The following is a 15,249-nucleotide window of genomic DNA, read 5'->3' on the forward strand; positions in this document are numbered from 1 at the left end:
CCATAATGACTCACTTTATTTACAAGGTCAATCACGGGTCTTGCTTCAAATTTTACCAGATAGTTTCATTTAATAATGCCATTGCTGTTTCTTTTTTCTAGCCCTATAACAAAATATAAGCCACATTTTCCACAATATTCAGCCTCTGATTAGCTCCATCATGGTTTTGGCAAGTTATACCAAAACCATTGCATTCTGAGCTACTGAAGGTTTATTAAAATGATTTGATACCTTTTAAATAAATTGTGTCCAAATTATTTTTTTCTAAGCCTCATTTGAACTGCTGATGATAGGACACATTTCTGCCTTTGGTGGAATATTACCTTCCTGGCTCCATGACAGTAAAATTCAACCTTTTGAGGCCTTGAAGAATTTCTGAAAGGAAAAGTCATAGGCAAAAGAGAAAGGACTCATCAGGAGGGAAAGAAAAGCCAACAGTAAAAATAGATTAACTGAAAAAAGGATAAATGTAGATGGTTTGAAATTTCTGCCTGGGTCTAAAGAATAGGCTTGGGAGTGTATTAAAAACTCTGGGGTTTTTCCAATTCCACTTTTGTTGTATTGTTGTAATTTTAATTCAAGGTAGCAGATCATTGAGGTACAATCATAAACATTTTCTGGGTTTAGGGGTGCTTTGTTTTGTTGTGTGGGTTTGGATTGTTGTTTGGGTTTCTTTGTTTTTGTTGTTTTGGGGCTGGTTCTTTTAAAGGTTTTGAATTGTTATGCCTTAGATTTTTAATATTAAGAACACAGAGACGCATAAATGTGTAAGTGAGCGTGGAGCAAGTTCTTACCACAACATAAGAATGTGAATTTTTCACAGACCTTTCCATCTTCTGTACTCTTTGTTTTTCCTGTTGTATATTGGCTTGTTTTTTAGTTGGGTGGATTTTTTGCATCTCTATCTAGGTTCTAGGGGGGTTTTAAAGATTTTTGTTGTGGTTTGTTTGTTTATTTCTGATGTGACATTCCTTAAGCACACTGGTGGGCAGCCACCATGGTGGTATTGGTATAAAGTAAATATACCTATGAGGAAGCTGTGTTTGTAAACTGTGTTAAAGTGTGAGCTGTAATGAAGTGATAAGATTAACCCTTGGAGATACTCTTTACCTTGAAGTTTTGACCTCTGCAAGTTCACTTTGCTCTTGAAGGTTATTTTTGCACAACTCCACCTCCAGTCTTTCTTTGAGGCAGGGGAGTGGGAGAACAAGACATTCTGCATGTGAGGAAGCTGATGACAATTCCTTCCATTAATTCTCATATATCTAGAGTGCTTAGAGCTAAAGGTCCCAATATGCCTCCACACTTTCAGATTAAATCTAAAAAGTCTTTGTTCTTGAGTGCTTTTATATAAATACCCCTGTAGGATGATGTGTTTATGGGTAAGAACTTCATTTGTGTTTGTCAGCAGTGTACTCTTGTGGCAAAGGCAGCCAACTGCAGAGCAGAGCGTCGCAGAGGTGCAGCCACAAAGGCAAAGCAAGTGATTGTTCCCTCTGTTCATCCCTTGTGGGGCCACACCTGGAGCACTGGGGTCAGTCTTGGTTTCTCCAGTACAAGAAAAGCAATGATGTGCTGGCAGGAGTCCAGCAGAGATGGACTGAGTTGGTGAAGCGTTGATAAGAGAAGCTGAGCTGAGATTTGGTGCTGTCTTCAATAACTTCATAAAAGCATATAGAGCAGATGGAGCCAGTCTCTTGATTTGGGCACACAGTGAAATGACAAAAGGCCATGTGGACAAATTGCAACATGAAGAAATGCCAATTAGAGACAAAGAAAAGAAAAATGTGCACTTGATTGCACAGAGAGCTCATTGAGAACATCCTCAGAGATGCTCAGAAGTGGATTGCACAAGGCTCCAAGCTGCTAGGTCTAATTTGACCTGCTTGGAGCAAGAGTTTGGACTAGCTCACCTCCAGAGGGTCCTTCCAACCTAGATGATCCTGTGGTGTTTGTAGCAATGTGTAATCTGTGGGCCAATATAGCTGCAATTCTACATAGGGAGAAAATTTAGGCATAGCATTACTGTGCTAAAAAGGAGATAATTTAAAACTAGTTTTGATACAACTTTTAAAACTAGTTTTGATTTTTTTAACCTGTGAGACAGCAGGGCACTGAATAGATTTTAAAGGGACTGTTTTCTAAACAATTCATTTAGAAAAATGCATACTAGTATCTTAAAATAATGGTATCTCCTTACCAGGATAACAAAAACAAGCTGAAATGCTCCTCTAGGCTGATGTGTTACCAGTTGGTGTTATTGTGGGCATTTGTGGCATATGATGGAGATGCCAGTAGTTCACAAGACAAACTTTTATCAGGTATGTTGTTCTTTCCATGAGGCTGCTCAATACTCATAGCATGTGTAGACACAGACATCTCAAGTGATTTTTGTGTCTCGCTGCATCTCTGGAGTGGTTTGATAATAGCAGGGAAAATTAATGCAATGTAACGATGCCTGACAGCGAGCAAATCTAATCTAGGCTAAATTCTATTGGATTTATATATTAGTATTCATGGTCTTGCATATTGTGTATCATCAATCTCTGTAGTGTTGTAATTCAACCATATTAATGAGGTATATTGACACCTTGTCACCGCTCAAGTGGCCACGTGATCTGCTGGATTAATGTTGGATATTTTACATGTTGACAGATTCTACTACAGTTCACTCATATCACAGAGATACAAAAAATCAAAAATAAGAAAATGTGAAGGTTGAATATTTTTAGGCATGAGAGTCTCTTTTTTACTGTTCAGTTGAGAGAATCCACGTGGAAGAGTACTTGATGCTCTCAGAAGCCAGTAGTAGCAGACTCATTGAGGTCTAAAAATAAATATCAGCGTACATAAACTTATTTTCAGGTACAGCTCTGCTATACTCAGAACTTTTGGTATAGAAAACTGCTAGAAACATTGTCCTTATTTCTGAATTTGTTACAACTCACATCCTGGTTTGACTGTCCATTTCCTCAGCTGCTCTCTTCACATCCCATGCATTTTCTCTTGTCTTTTTTCTCAACTTGCATGTCTAATTTTTAGTTACCTGCTCTAACACCAAATATATCTGAAGTGCAGCCACCATTTCTCAGGAACAGAATGGTGATCAGTCCTTACTACTTAGAAGCCAATACACATTATTTATCTGCCTTTTCTAAATCCAGATTGCTTTCTTGTAACATGCTGAGTGTTTTTAAAAGCAATTTAAAGGGCGGTGTTTTGTGCTTATAGTGCATTGAAGTTGTTTTTCAGAATTTAATTCAACATATATTAGATTCTCTTACCTGTAGTTCATTTCTACAGAAATGTCCTCACAAAGAAAGTGGTTACCAGTTCTTCTCCAGCCTTCTAATAGTCTACACCTTATTTATTAGGGTGATGTGTGTGGTTGATATATAGGTTTGTATACATTCAGGCCACTGGTAAGCTGAATGAATAAGCTGATAAGGACAGATTGAGGTTTCCTTCAGAACCCAAACTGGTTCTTCTGGAAGCAGGCTGTGAAAACAGTCTGCAAAATACTTTTTTCTGTGACAAAGAGCAAAATTCTAACCAAGAAAGCAGTGTTTTAAATACAGTTCTTGGACTACCTCTAGCACAGAGTGGGGCAAGATAATTGAATCTAAACTGGCCTTGCTATGCATAATCCACTTCAGGGGAAGAATTCCAAAATTAGGTAATAGGGAATCGGAATGAGAACTGGGAGGGCTTTGTTGTGTTTTAGTTGTTGTCTTCTGGGTTTTTTTCCCCACAAAGGGCCCCACAGATCTTATCCCTGACTAATTTTCAGATTGTGAGAGATTTTCTTAAAGTTGAGGCCTTACTCTTGTTCTGCTTATTTCATTAAACAGCTTACCCTTTTTGGTTTTCTTATTTTTATTTATTTAATCTATTTAGACTTTTATTTTTTAGAATCATTTTGTGGGGGCAGTGTTTTTAAAAGGCTTTATTTAGTTCGTAGTTCATAGGAATTGCATGACAGTATCTTTAGCTTTTGGAAGGCTGTAGTGAATCATAAGTTATTTTTCACAAAAGTATCTGTAAGATTCTGCACTTCCCTCCCTGCGTGTTTTCAAGGGTTTCAGAAAAAAAATGTACTGTCAGCATCAAGCTCGTCTCTTTTGAGTAAAAAATACTACAAATCTATATGTCATCATATTTCATGATAGTGTACCATATATAGACTGGATTTGAAGAAAGAACAAGTGAGTCATTGCCTTTGATTTGGAAATACCAACTAATCTGGAATTTCTGGTGGTTGTCAGTTCTGTTTTGTACCATATTTCACAGATCAAGGGCAGGTGCCTTCCTTCTCTGTGACATTGTTGGGCCAACACCTGAACTATTGTGCTCAGTTTGGGGCTTCATAATTTGAGCTGGAAAGGTCCCTGCAAAGGACAAGATAATCAGGACCCTACAGGACATGATGGGCAAAGAGAGGTTAAAGAAGCTGGGTTGGTTTGGTCTGGTGAAGAGGAGGCTGAGAGTGTGGTCTTCAACTACAAAAATGTCAGAGCCAAGCTGTCCTTGAGTGGAAGCTGCTGGAACACAGGGAAATGCCAGGAATTGTTGCCTAAAGGCTCAGGTTCAGGTTGGACATGGCTTTTGAGAGTTTACTCAATGAAATCACAGCAATCCTGACCCAGTGTGTGCAGTAATCTCACACTGAGTGGGGTTTGGACCCAATGTCCATCAGAGGTCATTTCCCACCAGCTTTTCTGTGATCTAATGAAAACAGGAGGAAGGCACCATTATAGATTTCATTTCATTGAAGGCAGAAAATATGAGGATATTTCAGACAGTGAAGAGCTCTGTACCAGCTTGACTTTGCTTTGACCCTATGCTTTGACCATTTTAACCCTTTGAGAAGCCACAATGCAAGTATTTAGTGACTGTAGTGTTGCAGGTGTAACTGTTACACAGGAGTTTTCTTGAAGAATTGTCTAGTGTGTGTGTCTCAGTGGAGAAAAGTTTGAGGCATCTTTTTAGAGACCACAAAAATCACATGGTATTAGGGACACTTCTGTTCATAAGAAAATGCACAGATGTGGAATTTTGAAAAGAAACTCTCTAAAATCTTGCTGATTTAAAACTAGTCTGACTGTCATGGAGTTTGTTGCTGGTACTTAAAATAACACTCTAGTTTCTGTGTGGGGTGAACAAACAATAAAGCACGTTGGGGTAAAGAGGTAGGAAGAATTTGAAGTAATCATGTACCTGTGGTAATATAAAATAAAATATAAAAATAAAAAATAATGCTTTGTAGGAATTTTTTTTTTTTTTCGTCTGGGTCATGATGGAAGGGACCTGTAGTAATTTATGCCTCTCAGGAGGACTTAAAGATTGATACTTGAAGTCACTTTTGATGTGACTCTGCCTTTCTGGGGAATGCATTGTTCCTGTCTCAGCTCTCCTTCTTCCCCTTTGGGGAACGAGGAACTGGTCCTGTTTTGGTACTGGGAATGTTACCTGAAGCTTTCTGAGGGGTTTGTTTCTTTTAAAATGAAGGATTTGAGGTTTCTTTGTTTTTTCTGGAGAAGCTGTCAGCTGGTTTGGTTATAAATACAGTTCTTTCTATGAGGAGTACAAATTTCATAAATATCTAAATTTAATAGCTCTGCTGTGACTTTCATGGACAAAGTGTCATTAGAATTAAATACTTCTATGCAGAAATGTAACATAAGAGATGGAAGCAGGCTTTTCCCCCAGCAGACACTTCTGTTAATGTGGCAGCATGTTTACCATAGAAGAGATCCATACAGAGGATCACAGGAATGCATGAACACTTAACAAGGGTGTCTTTCTAAGGGCTCATTTTATCCTTGGTACTGGGAGTTAGTTCACTGCAGAAATGGTGCCCATGTTTTTCTGATTGTAAATACAGAATTCAGTGTTGGGGCCACATTTCACCTTTTTTTTTTTTTCTTTTAAAGTGTAAAGGACAGCATTTTGTATTAGGGGTTTTCTCTTTTTTTTTTTTTTAGGATTTCCTGGCATGTGCCCAGATACAGGCTTCCAGGAGTGGGATACTAAGTGTCACTGACCAAGTCATCATTGTTCTGACCTTGTTTGGAGTCACACATGCAAATTTGATTCATCCCAGGAAGCAAATACGATGTTCTGTAGGGAAATAGGGCCTATTATCCACATCATAAGCAAAGAGTTATAGAGATCAACTACATGGTATTACTTTACTTCAAGAACATAATATTTCTGGAAATACTGATGCAAGCATGTTAACAGCAGTGTTCATGAAACATTTCTCTTTTCCATCTTCAGCAGGGAAAGCATAGCTTGGGAATTTATTACACCCACTTTAAAGCATAAAAGCATATTTACCTAATTTTTTTATGCACTGTTGCTTTAGTAGAAGGAAAATAATTAAGTTTTTATGTGTCTCAAGCAATTGGTTCTTTATTCCTTCTGAACTGATTAGAAGGAATAAAGGACAGCTTTGTTTGCTGTGTGACTTCAGTCCCTTGCCTTTAATATGTATCTGATTTTCTGGGTTTAGTACAGCACTGAACACACAATGGCTCTGCAGGAGTGCACCTCTTCCTCCCTCTCTTTTAATCTTGGCTGCTTGCTGGCTCTGACAGCTTTGTTCTTCTGCTCTTGGTTTCACTGTGGTGCCAACACTGTGAAAAATGATTGCTGTGCCCAGTGGCTGAAACCACTGTGGACTTGCTACCAGATGTTTGCCTAACATTATCATGAAGCTGCTTTTGAAAAAGGTGTCGTGCAGCTGAGCAGCAAGTGCAGGCAACATTTCCCAGCTTTATAAATAAAAATAGTACACTTTACAGGTTTCAAAATGCAATTACATGAAGTGTATTTAACTGCCATTTTCTTATTCTAAGAATAACTTATTAGGGTGCTAATGAAAAAATTGCTGTATCTTGGAATTCTTAGAACACATATAATAATGGAAATGATTATGTAATTAGCACTAAACAGATTTTATGCAGCAGATAATAGATAATTTAAGTGTTATTTTTGTTACATAACTGAGTATTCAGTTGGCCTAGTTTGGGGTTACTTTAAGTAATCATAATTGATTAAAAAGTGCTCCTGTAGTAACATCTCTGTAATCTTTTTTTCTCACTTTATATGAGAGGCACTAGAACAAGTTACCCAGGGAAATTTTTGATGCCTCATCCCTAGAAGTGTTCAAGGCCAGGTTTGCTGGGGCTTTGAGCAACCTGATCCTATAGTGGGAGGTGTCCCTGGCCATGGCAGGGGGTTTGGAACTACGTGGTCTTTATGGTCCTTTCCAACCCAAACTATCCTATGATTCTATATCACACTTCCATATATGTGAAATAAGAAAATATATTCACATTTGTAAACAAGAAAATAAGACTAATGCCAAGAAATATTATTATGAAAACTTTCCTTTAAGCTTCATTTAAGGTGAAATAAGGTTTTTCACTTAAAAGTTAATTCCTCTTTGTACATATAATATAGGAGTTAGGGACCATTTGATTAAAATCTTTACTGAAATAACTGGTGAATCTATTTTGGTAGTGTATAATATTGAAACATTTTTCAGGGAAATAAACATAATTTATGCTCATTTTGGTCATTTCAAGTGTTAAAGGGTATTTGCTAATTCAGGAAAACTTCAGTGAAGACTTATGTTTATACATCACCTCACCTGGGCAAAAGCTGGTTGGTCCTTGAAATCTGTTGTTTGAATCCCATCTGTTCCCAGCAGCTCACAACCATTTAGAATGCAGGTTTCACTGAAAATTAAACTTTAAAATGCTTTAAATTCTGAGTAGATTTGGCAGAAACATTTTCAGATAGGGCTTGTGATCCAGCATGAATCATAGAAGTGAAAAGGTATGCTGCAGTTAATACCACTTATTCCAAACAGGAATGATGCCTGTGGGTGTATTGAATAGCTTACAAAAGTCTTGGAGATAGCTGTCCTAGGTTTGTTCTGTGGGGGCTTTGCCAGTGGTAAGCCTGTCATTGAAATGCTCATCTCAGTCAGCTACAGGTGCATCCTCAGTCAGGCACTCTGAATGTGATTCTGCTTTGCAAGTCATATCTCCCAAACCATAGTGTGAAAGATTGTAGCTGAGCAGGATTCTAAAGAGCCTAATCCTTGCTCTGCCCAGAAATAAAATATCACAGGCACACTTCACTGTTATTCAAAAAATGCTTTAAAATCTCATACTATTTCAGCCTTGTCTGTCCCTTTACTGAATATTTAGTTGGATGCATAGGACAGTTTAAGAGTATGATGACTTATGTATTTGCATTTGGTGTTTAAATATGTGAAGTATGCAGCAAAAGAGATGTCTGAGAACTCAGTGTTGTACCAATCTGAAACAGGCCTGAAGCACCTGAGGATAATGAATTGTTAAATGTATTTACACAGATGTGCACCCAGAAGTGCTGACAGAGCTTAAAGATACCACAGAGAGGACATTCAGGATAATCTTGGAGTGAACAAAGAGAGGGAGAGGTGCCCAAGGGGTGGAGGAGAGCAAATGTGTTCCTGTGCTGGCCCTGGTGGGCACCAAGGTGAGCAGGAGCCAGCCATGAGCTTTACCCCTGTGCTAAAAGAGGAGCCAGTGGGATCTTGGGCTGCCTTGGGCAGAGTATTGGCAGCAGGTAGAGGGAGGGAGGTGTCCTGCCCCTCCTCAGCACTCCTGAGGCCACTCTGCACTGCTGGCTCCAGTTCAGAATGCCCAGAACAGAAAGAACATGGAGGTACCAGAGAGAGCCCAGCAGAGGGCTGGCACTGAGGTGAAGGGACTGGAACATCTCTTCTGTGAGGAAGAGCTGGGAGGGCCTGGAGAAGGAAAGGTTCAGGAGGGATTTGTTGATGGGTACAAAGAGGACAGAGCCAGGCTCTTCTCAGTGGTGCCCAGGGACAGGACCAGAGGCAGTGGCACAAACAAGCACAGGAGGCTCAGCCTCAGCACCAGGAAACACTTTTTAAACTGAGAGTGACCACTGCACAGGTTGTCCAGGGGGATTGTGGATTGTTGGAGATGGTCAAAAGCTGTCTGGACACAGTCCTGGGCCATGGGGTCTTGGTGGCCCTGCTTGAGCAGAGGGGTTGGACCACATCACCTCCACAAGGTCCCTTCAGCCATCCTGGGATTCCACTGGATAACTGTGATGGGTTGGTGGCTCTCCTGTGAGCGCCTGGCAGCAGCTGAGCAGGGCAGGCTTTGGGCTCTTCCCTGGTGTGCAGATGATGTTTTATCACACAACCTAATGTTTCTCTTCTCTAAAACCCTGGTTTAATTACAGCATCCTTCAGTGTTTGAGACAGAATTTGAGTAAAGCAAATGTATTTGAAAAAGAAATTTAGGTTGGAGGGGTAAGGAAGGATATTCCTGCTCCAGCTATCCTAGAACAGTAAATAATGCTTGGAGCCAAATGACAAAGGTGTGTTTCTTCACCTTCTTTACAAATCAGTCTTAAATTTACTTTTAAAAATCTGTAAGTACACTTTTAAAAATATTTATTTTATAAACATTCTCAAGACTTCATTCCTAAACATTGTTGTCTTTAATTTCTGCAGAATTCATGAGGTATGTCCAACTCCTGTTCTGAAAAATTAAAATGCTTTTCAAAACACTTCTGTCTCTGTACACACTCTGTACTCATCTAACAAATCCTGATTCTTGCCAGTAGTCCAGAAATAGGCTCTAGCTGTGCTTGCTGGAATTCAGGCTGGTTACAAACACAGGGAAGGAAGATAATAAGCATCAGCTGTATTTTCAAATATTTTCTGTTTGGATGTGCTAGTGTGTATTCTGTTCTGGTTTGTGCAGTCAACAAAATTCAAAATTTATTGCAGCTGAGCTGCAGTTTCTGTTAATTCACTGATCCAGAGAGAGCCTTTTTTGACTCTTAAATCCTGGGGTTTGTTGTTTTGTGAATCTAAAAATATATGTCACAGTGGCATGATAAATTATGATCCTTGTGCAATAGCACTGTTAGAATGACAAACCTGTATCCTGCCATAGCAGTAGGACATGGGTGAAACCCCTGTCTTTAGTTGTGTGGGTTTTGGCTGGGGCAGTTTCAATTCTTTGCAAATCTTGCCTAAAGAATTTATTTATTTATTTTATAAAAGCAAAATTTATGGTTTCTGATGCACAGATTGCTATTCTTTTGTAGTGTCCAGAGTTTTCTGCTAAATTTGGTAGGTACATCACAGTCTTGGGCAATTTTCCCATCAGTCAGCTACAAACATTCCTCTTGGAGCTTTTCTGCACTTAGAGGTATTTTAAAGGGATTGGAAATGAACATGGTTTTGAGCTATAGGCAGTGGAAATTTGCAAAAGTAAGGATGTGTTGGCAAATCTTAATGGACCCCCTAAATTATCGGTTGGGAGTGAGAATTATAGAGTTTAAAAGTGGGGGCATATTTTTCATCTGTAGTGTATATATGTCTGTATATTCAAAATAAAATGAACACACATAGCATAATCCTCCTATGATCCAACTGCTCTTCCTGCTGAAAAATTAGGGATGGAAAAAATGGTGAAGCTGAAGACCAGTGTCAGAGTGCCACAATCTGTACTGCAGTTCTAGAAACTGCACCCTGATCTCCATGGAAATTTTCATTCTAACATCTGCATCAGCACGTACTTATGAGTAATACATGAAATATGTAGAAGCTGAGAGCTCTCCATAGTATGTCATTATGTAGGAGAGTGTTTAGTCCAGTTGTACACAGTGCCAAGCAATGGCTGTTTCCCAGGGTAAGAGTTGCTTCAAAAGGGGAAAAAAGAATAGATTTGTAATCCTTCTGAGTAAAGAAAATCTTTGAGAAAAGACAAATGTTAAGAGAAACAATTAGGTCTACTTGATATGAAGGCAGATGGAAATACTTGTGTTTGGAAGCTGTCTTGTAAAAGTATATCTTGGCTAACATACTCACTAGAATACTGAAGCTTTTTTGCTGCTCAGTCGAGAGAAGCATGAAAATTTAAATAAGTCTTAAGACCAGAAAGTTCTGAGGAGATCTATGAACTTGTTTCTTCAATACTTTCTACATTTTATCTGATGTTCGAGTTCTACCATCCCTACCATCAGTTTTCTTCCAGTATATTACTTGTTTTAATGGAGTGAAAGAAGTTAGGTACAAGCAATAAATTGTTGTCTATACAGTTACATTTTCAGTAAAAATTCACTTAATAAAACCTTGAATGAACATGTTTTATATTAATTAAATTTTATGTTTAATACACTGCACTGATTTTTTTTCTGGTTCTGTATTTTAAAACTACTACATGTATGAGCAGTAACTTTGGGAGAGAGACCTGTGTTACTGAGCACTTTCTGGCATGGCATTTTCCAGCTACAAGCCATTTATTTTAATGATGACATTTACCAGGGACAGGCTACTCACACTGAATATATTGTATGTATTTGATTCCCTAATATGAATCCAGCCAACAAATACACACAGTGACAGTGAGTAAATTGGCAATGTAAGTAAAATCACTGTGATCTATGGTTGGTTTACTTAAAGTCTATGACACAGATTTTCATAGGATGTTGTTTTTTTTTAAGATCACTTCATATGAGTAAGATTTATGGTGTGTTTCTTGGTTGGGGGAGGGTGTTTGCTCTATGTATTTCTTTTGCCTACAATATTCAATGGTCAGGGGTTTTTTTCTGTTTTTTGAAGTTGCTGTAGAAGGAAAAGCCCAATTGCAAAAGAGGCTGGTGCTAAAAATGTTTTGTTGGTTCAGTGTCTTAGCATTTGTTAAGGCAGTTAAATAAGAACTTAATTTTAATACTTTAAATAACTAAAAAATTATTTTACAAATATATTCTAAGTTCCACTGAAAGCTCCTAGCACAGTCAGCAGTCTAAACCCCAAGCTTCTTGATTTCCTTTAGAAGACTAAATAAAATTAAATTTTAAAAATATAGTTTTATCTACTGTGACAGAACCAGTTGCTGTAGATTTCTTAATGTCTGTCACTTTTAACATTGCCTGTGATATAGTGACAATTTACAGTTGCAGGTCTTACTGAAAATACTGCCTTAGTTCATAGCTTTATGAGTAGTGAAAATTACTTACAAAATATTACTTTGCCTGAGCAAAGTAGATTTTTTTTTTTTCCTTTGCCAAATCAAATTAGGATTTAAATCCAAGTTGCTGCCACAAAAATGTTTGTTACAGTATGTATGTGTTACACATCTCTTTTCAGGTCTGTGCAGGTTATCATGGCTGTATCCTCTTGTGTCCTCCATTCTCTTTGAAAAGCTGTTCCAGGCTGGAGCCTGTGTTTCCAGCAGGGCCTGGACAGGTGGGGCTGACAGGTTTGCAAAGAAGCTTTTCATCTCTGATGTTGTAGTTCTACAAGAGCCAGTCTTGTGCTGCAGGCTGATAGGGCACCCACCATCTCCACCTCTAATAGCTTATCTGATCAAGGGGAGAACCAGTAAAGGAGCTAGGCTTTCCTGGAAATGTAGGATGGTAACATCTAGGACTGTTAGATGTCACTATCTGTGCAGTGTGTGGGTGAGTATCAGTGCTTTGCATCCTCCCCTTCCCCCTCAGGAGAACTGAACAGATCCTGGCTGCTGAAGGGGAAGGCAAAGCTCTATTTCTTCATTCCACTTTCCTTACTCTGCACTCCTGTGGCTTCATTTGCATTTGCTTTGGTGCTTTCTTTACCTTTGGGCTGATTTATTTTAATTCAAGTTGGGGGGAAGAGTGAAGAGAGGACTTGCATCCTAAATCTCCTGGTCTTTACTGTCTTGTTGATTGACTTGCTTCCTTTTTAAAATGTGCCTTATTTAGAAACCTGTTAGGGTTGAAGAGGAATTGTCCTCTTAAGGGGGAAAGAACAAGGAAACATAGTTTGAGTTTGTTCAGTTGAGACTTTTGCTAGTCCCTTTAGGGGAAGATAATTCTGTGTGCTGTGTGTTATTCTGGAATCTGAGATAAACTGGTGAGAGATGGTCAGAAAACAGAAGAGATTTTCACTTCTTCCAAGGGCTACCAGTGACTTTGTTTAAGACAGGAATGTAGTCTGGGTTTTTGGAGTAAGAACTATAGGAGCATGTATTGTAAATAGCCATGGCTGATACCTCAGTTCTTTCCTAAATAGCTTATAGGCATTGTTCTGGGTTTGGTTTTTGGTTTTTTGGGGGTTTTTTTGCCTTAAACCACAAGTACCCTAGCTGGAGGAAGTGCATGCACAAGGTATCACAATGGAGGGAGTGGAGAAAGCCTCAAATCTTACCAGAACTGCAATAAATAGTAGTTTATCTGTGTTCCTGTCTACTTGGTCGGACTGATCAGCAAATAAATACCAATTAAAGATTTGAAAATATGCGCTTCATTCTAGAAATGGTCTGGGCTACCAGGCTTTTTGCCACCAATTTCCTTGTTTTGGTCATGTCCTGTTTAGTTGATGTGGTCTGTCTGTGTGGTTAACTTCTCTTATTCTGGATTACTGAAGGTAATTCAGCTCCTTTTGTGTCATCATCCTCACTTTTGCCCATCACATACCCAAATTAAGAGTTTACTAATATGAAGGAAATTCCAGTCAATTTAATTAATTGTCAGTTAACAAACTTTTAATTACTGGTTCTGGTATTGAAACAAACACATTAAAACTTAGGCAAAGCATCCCTCCCCTTCCCTGGTCTCCATCCCAGTGGCCACTCATTGGCTTTTTCACTCCTATGTGAAGACTTGGTCATTTGCTGATGCAGAGCACTGCTTTGTTCATTGCTTATCCTTCTGTGTTTTATAACACAATCAAATCTTCTGCCTTGGTCCTGTTGTATTTAGTAACTAGTGAGGAATTATGGGCTGTACAGTAACAGTCAAAGCTATTCACAGCTTCAGGGCAGCTTAATCTGCGTTGCAAATGCTGGTCTAAGGACTGAGGGCACTTACATGTGCCAAGATCTTTGGAAGAAAATAATATTTTAATATCTATTCTAGAGGGTTTTTTTCTTTTTATAAAAATAATTTACATTTTGAAGTCATTTTTCTGTTTTTCATGTAGCAATAACTGCTGCAAGAAAAATTGGTTTCTTCGGTGTTATAAACCCAGATGGGGAGAGAAGTTCTCTTTATAAAATTGTGTCTCTTCTGTGTCAGCATTTAGACGTGTTATGTTGTAGAACAGAGCTTTAGAGCTGGTCATGCTGTGGTGACAGTTTGTTTGCTGATAGGAAGGCAGGTTCAGATCCTGAATCAAATCTGTATCCTCATGTGGCACTGCAGTAACTTGATTCCTCCTTGCTCTCAGCGCTGCACTTCACTATCTTTGCCTTTTGCAAACTGATGGCTGGATTTGCACAAGAGAAGTAGCTGCTCTGGACCAGTAGTTGGACCAGGTAAAGAGGATTCTGCAGGCCTTTGTTTTGCTGAATTTGCAATTACTCTTCTGAATAATAAGCCTTGGACTTCCAGTACCTGTACATGCTTTGTTGCCTCAGTTTGATTCTGTATTTGTGATTGTCCTGGTTTGTCTGCTGGCCCCAAACACTAATCAAGTACAATTGGTCTGGTTCTGAGGTTGCTTGTAGTGAGTAGGAACTGATAAATGTGGGGGCACTGGCTTTGCTGAGATAAGGCCAATTTCAGGATTTGTTTTATATGTCATCAAAGATTCTGCCCTCCTGTATCAGTTGGTACAAAGCTTCTAAGTTTTGCATCACCCTACTCTTGTTCCACTTAATGTTTTGTAGGTACTGGGTGCATAGCTGTGCACTTGTGCATGGTTTTGTTTTGCCCTTCTTATAACTAATGAGGAGAAGGTAAGAGTTCCTTACATCTCTGGGTGAATCAGATTCTGGCTTTGTACCCCTGCAGATTGAACTTTCCACTGCAGCTGTCTGAGACTGTGAGAGCTTAAGGAATCTTGTTCCTTTCATAGTTGGATGGAGCCTGTTTGGCAGCAGACAGCCTTCCTGTTATTAGTAGGTTAATTGATGTCACTTTGACATTTACATATAGGAAAAGTTGAAGAAGTGCCCAGTTCCTGACAAGATTTAGAGACTTTAAGGACTACAGTGATGTAACACTAATTTACTTTGCAATGTGGTATGTGTTGTTACTTGTTTGTGTAAATGGAGATCCTGGTAGCTGTCGGTTCTCTGAAGCACTCTGGGAGGGACAGAGAAGCAGTTTTGTTGTGCTCCTAAATTACTGAGGTGTAAATTGTCATTTTCATCTGGTCTGGAGGCTTTTGCACAAAGGCTGTCCAGGAAAGTGTTCTGAGATCTGCTAGCTGGCTTT

At 38.9% G+C, this 15,249-nt stretch overlaps 1 protein-coding gene across 2 annotated transcripts in view; it reads left to right on the forward strand.

Moving 5' to 3' along the window:
- The window catches only part of CASK (calcium/calmodulin dependent serine protein kinase), a 188,235-nt gene that overhangs the window by 50,634 nt on the left and 122,352 nt on the right, over positions 1-15,249 (forward strand). The gene's annotated exons all lie outside the window — the stretch shown is intronic.

The sequence above is a fragment of the Fringilla coelebs genome (genome assembly GCF_963513975.1).
Source record: "Fringilla coelebs genome assembly, chromosome: 2".
Taxonomy (NCBI): domain Eukaryota; kingdom Metazoa; phylum Chordata; class Aves; order Passeriformes; family Fringillidae; genus Fringilla; species Fringilla coelebs.